Below are 5879 nucleotides of genomic sequence, written 5' to 3'. Positions count from 1 at the left end.
CGTTGGGATCTACATATATGTATATTTAACGTAAAATAAATGAATATGTTTGCTTCTTGATGTGCACTGTATATTCATCAGCTGCTTCATCTCCAAAAACAGAGAGACAGATGTTTCATAACTTCTGTACACATTTCAAAGGATATGTAAAAGCCTCATTGATTGATACTGAATCTTGCATTTGAGAAATATTTCATTATTTCACACTCAAATACAACTGGTTCATGCAAGCAACATTCTCGTAAACATATCATTCCAATTTTGCTGAAGATAATTGTACCTATTGTGAGGTTGATACACAGACATTTTAACTCTATTCCAACAGATACATTTAAGGTATCAAATTTTTCCTTGTCATTTCAACAATCAAATTCATTTTTTATAGAAAAAATATTTTTGATAATGACTATGTATTATCGGATACTTCTGAAAGGACATATATGGCTTGGGTCATTGCATGTTCAGTCGATTACATACAATAAAGGTACATTTTAACAATATTGTTGTAGAGTCATTTTCAAAAAATATCAGTTTAAAATTATGAATTATATTTTCCTCAATCACACAAATATGAAAATATGGCTGATTATTCAATTATTTTGTTTATGCACCAATCATCACTTCATTTCTTACGGACATATTAAACTATTTTTGTCAAAGAATTCTTGAAAACGATTTACCGGTATTGCAAAACTGCTATTGAAATTAATAATCTCAGATAAATACTCTTTAAGATTTAACCTTTAACCTTTAATACATAATTAACCAGACATTTGTTGACATTATAATATTTTTTTCTATGCAATATACATGTAATGTTTATGTATGAAATAATTGTTGCAGGTATTTTAGACACAAACTCTCCTACTTGATTTTTTTTTTAATCTATCCATAATTTTTGTGTGATACATATTCTCTCTGTCATACACAAAATGTAATTTAATTATGTTACCAATTATAAGACACAATTGTTGACTGTAATGTATACAATATATGTCAGTGTTTAAGTTGTATATCCACTTGTTCATTTCCTGCCAATCATGCTTGTTGGGGATATTTAATTTGACTTTGTTCATTTGTACATTCATTTATTGACTTTTAAGGGCTGCCATTTGAAATCTAGGTAGTTTTTGCCTTTTACAATGGATTTGAGTTTGGTTTTTTTTTTTTTTTTTTTTATCGCTTTGAAAAATTATACACATTTCTAGCTAGTGCCCTACTGATGTATTTTGCAATTGTCAAAGTTTCAATTTTGATATTTTTTCTTTTACTACGTAAGAAAAAAAAACATTTGTAAATACAAGATATATTCCTTTTTCCAGACTACAACTTGAGAGCCATTCAAATGATCTCTATGAAAATTTGTATGTATATCATGCTTGTGTCCTTGTTGTGCCTTTAACAATTGGCAAGACGATATTCCCATATTCTATCTGTTACTATGGTAAAAAAGTAAGAAATTAATGTTCGCAGGTTTTGCTGGCGAAAACTTAAAAACTTTTGCTTTTCGCTACATTTACCTTCACATCAAGAATAAAAGAAAATGGATCTACATTAAAATATTAACATTTTCTGTAGGATGGATATGTGTTGTGTTTAGGTCAGTCTGAATGTTCAGACCAACCATAGGGCACGCATGATTATATGAAGCTTTCCAGCTCCTGGTGTTCTGGTTTGAGCAATTTCAAGATTTTAAAATGCCCGGTGTGATTAGTACAATATATTATTTAACAATATTATTAATAATATTATTAAGATAATATTTTATAATTTGATTATGTCATGTAATATGATTCTAGAAAATCCTTTTCTTTGTTGTCTGAAAAAGGCAGATAATTGAATAGTGTCTTAAAACCCAGTTTGAATAAAAGCTAAAATTCATGACTGATTATAAATTAAATGGCATCAAATAGCTGTTTCTGTCTTCTTTTCAATATCTGCTGAATGATTTTGAACTATTTTGTCTTTTTTGTACTTTACTTTAGTGTTTTTAAACCTCTTGCTATCTTATGAATTCCTTTTTCCTGTCCTTAGATAACTAACATGTTTTTATACAAATTATCGTGTACTACTTATGAACAAATCTAATTTCTTTAAAGAAAACATGCATGTGAAAGTGTAATGTTGATGTAATATATATGTTAAAGCAGTACCTGGATGTGAGTGAAATGGCTTCCTTATTGCGCTTTTTAATATACATAGATGCGCCCTTGCCATTTAATTTCTGGCCTTATGTTCAAATATGCAAAATTTGCAATATAATGCGAATAAAGAATATTGCTAGCCCGTGACCAATTATAGTTGTATTCTGAGAGAAAATTCAGTGATGTTTCCTTAGTTTGTAAAATGGAAATGTAAAAATTGTTATGTATGATTAGAATATTAATAATACTAGGTAAACTATTATTTATCAAGAAAACATTTTTTACTTTTTTGTTACTTTTTTCAAGAGATTATGAGCTGAGCTTCTGATAGAAAGAGTTGAGTATTATGAAGTCAAATTAAGAAAAAAACACTCTGACATCGGAGCTGGCAATGCACATTGTTTCTGACTTTTCACATAAAGTTATGCTCCTTGATTTCTTAGCTTAGTATGAAAGAACAAAGTGCAAAAAAAAAAAAAACCTCAACAAACCAGAAAAAAAATTCTGTCTTTGTTATGAAGCCATAGGCATGCTGGTGATGCAGGCTTACTGCTATGTTATCACTTCTTATTAATCAAACTCAACATTGTTTTTCCATTTCAAATTTAACCACCATATTTATTTTGTGTTTCATTGTCTCTATATACTCCATATTAAATAATATAATTTGGATGTTTTCAGAAGCCATTCGAGTTTAACATGAATCAGACGTTAGGCTGGACCAAACGAAATGATTCAAATTAAACGGGGTCTTTGAGTTATACAAGTTGAAGATAACAAGGCTCGACTGTAGTAAAACATTGTGTTTCGTTTATTAATTATTTAATATTTGATTATTGATGTGTATGATATTGACACAATTACGATTATTTTCAGACTGTTTGTGTTGTCTATGTCTCGTTAAGTCTATTGACACAGTGCATATCAACTAAGTTTACTCATTGGAAAAAATCAAACAATTTATGTTTGTATAATTACTACGAACAAAACTGCTACAAATGACAGATGTACGTGGTTGTCTCCATTGGCCTACATATGAACATTTTTAAAAAGTTCATAGTGACTTATTGCCATGGCCTTTCGTTGGTCTTCATTGGTTTACATTTTCAAATATTCTGCTTCTTCTCAGGAACCACTGAGTGGATTCAAACCAAACATGATCACTAGCATAAATGCATTGAAATTGTAATTTTTGATAAGTGTTTGATATTATTGTTATGTCAAAGAGTACATATGTCTCAAATAAAACAGCATATTCATAGTCTTTGGTTGTACTGCTTAGCCACCAGGGGTGGGGCAATTAACTGGTAGAACCAAAATAGTGAAATAACAATAAAATACCAATTAGTTTGAAAACTGTAAATGTTTTGTATAGGTTCATGCATTTTAAAGTGTTAGAAAGAAGATTTTGTTGGCCATGTTTCGAGATCACTGGGTCAAAGATGAAAGGTTATTAACTCCTAGAAGAAGTAAAACAGGCTATTTTCACCAAATTCTTGTTTTGTTTAGACAAATACTTTTAAAAGCTGTGGGAAATGACGCAAATATTACCTCGGACCAAGTTTCAAGGTTACAGTTCACACTGTTCAAAGGTCAGTGAAACTGTCATTTTTCTCTGAAATTTTATTTCAAAGAAAAAAACCATGATACTTTCTCCGTGTTCCACATGCGACTATCCAGAAAATATACCTGCTGACAATTTGTATTTTAACTCTTTGCTCCTTGAACGCAGAGACAACAAAGATTTGATTTGTTTCTTTATATTCGCATAGTCAGTTTCTTGTTATATATTGTTTTAAATCCATTTTACATACCGCCCGATTATATTTTTTTTCTCTGTGGTGGTGTAACTATTTCGTTGAGGTTAAACTTGAGCTGTGTTACTGGCATGGCCATGTAGATATAATATTGCTGAGAGTAATGATTTTGTACCATTTACAGGGTTGTGTTCCAGGGAAAACCCACTAAAATATGTCTCAATGAAGATAAAGCATTATAAAATTATTGTGATATATCAGAGAGGTATAATACAGTACTATCAAAATCTGGATGTATGTAGGTTATGGTACGTAACAGTATATAGTATTTATTTAAGTTTTGCTATTATTAACCAATATGTATTTGATTAAAGTTTCCATATATGTTGAAAAGGTCAGTACGGCTCTCAGATTGGATTGAAATATTGAAGATTTGGCTGATTTCTGTTTTCAAAAGTTAGAATATGGCAGATTTTTGTTCACAAATTAATTTTCTGTTTTCGAACAAAAGTATGTAAAATAGACATTACTAAGCTTGGGATTTTCCAGATGATATTGACAAATATGGATTATCTTGACTACTGTCACACAAATGACAATTATGTTTGGGCATTAAGGTATACAATTTTTATGACTCTACTTGTGTGCCAATAGAAGCTTTTATGTCAACTGAGACAGGTTTCAGGGTGACCTATTACGATATCCTTTTGTGCAGCGTCATTAACTATAAGCATTATTCAATTCTTCTGGAAAAATTCTTGAACCAATTATAATTAAATTTTACAAAAACTTTCCATGACAAAAGGCACAACAAAATTGTAAATTATATGGTCCTCAATTCTCAAGGGCAAAAAAGGTCAAATTGATTGAAACTTCAAAAATCTTCTTCTTAAATCCCAGTTTGGTAGAATCAAGTACTCACCTCTGGTAACTCCAGGGTCTCACATTTTACCCAGTGATGGGGTAAAATTTACAATATTTTATATAGGAAAATAATATTTTTGATCATTACTTGTTTATTTTTTTACTGGAAATAGTCAAATCTGGTTAGAATTATTAGTTTAAGAGATGCATTCATTGACATCGTCTGACACCTAGGGGCTGATGGGTGGGGCCAAAAGTGGGTCAAATTGACTCAGGTTTCAAAAATCTTCTTCTCAATACCAGGATAATGTAGAACCAAATAATATTTATGGATGGAAGTTTTTACGGTGCTTTATAACAATTGAAAGTTTCATGACCCCGGGGTCTTACATTTCTCCCAGGGGAGGGGGTAAAATTTGCTATACATGTATTTAATATAGGAAAATTACATTTATGAGTAAAATTTATTTTCTTTCAGAAATAATTCAAACTTAGTTAGATTTGAATAAACTGACTGTTTGATGAGATGCACATAATGATCTTTACTGACCCACAGGGATTAATGGGCTGGACTAAATATGAATCAAACTGACTGAAATTTCATAGATGTTCTACTATTCTTGGAAGATTTTATAAAGGAAAATTCAAATCTTGAGTGCAATTTCTTTCCATTCAGACTTGGTAAGAAGCCTTAGCATGGGACAGCATTAAATGTATACACAATTTACATTTGCATTATGTGTACAATATAGTATAAAGTTATATTACTTTTTAAAAAAAATCTATGTTACAAGAAGCATTGTGACTCAGGTGACCGTTAAGGCCTTTGGGCCTCTTGTTTATTCAATTCGTCACATTCTGGTTTTGTCAATATCAATATATTTCTATCAAAAAGAAACAGAATTCTGCTGCAATGTGAATGAAATATCTGGATGATGTGTTTTTCGGTATATCATAATAGCCTACTTCAAGTATTGCATAAGTTGTTATGTCATAAGGAACTTGTAATTCTGTATTCCTACAGAGACATATATATCACATATATATTTGTTATATATGTCTCCGATTCCTACAACAGAAAGTAAACCTGACAAACAAAATATCCTGTTTATCC

This window comes from Ylistrum balloti, unplaced genomic scaffold, assembly GCF_031769215.1.
Source record: "Ylistrum balloti isolate Yb309-2 unplaced genomic scaffold, AGI_CSIRO_Ybal_v1 Utg370964, whole genome shotgun sequence".
NCBI lineage: Eukaryota > Metazoa > Mollusca > Bivalvia > Pectinida > Pectinidae > Ylistrum > Ylistrum balloti.
Note: the sequence above shows the minus strand (reverse complement) of the source record.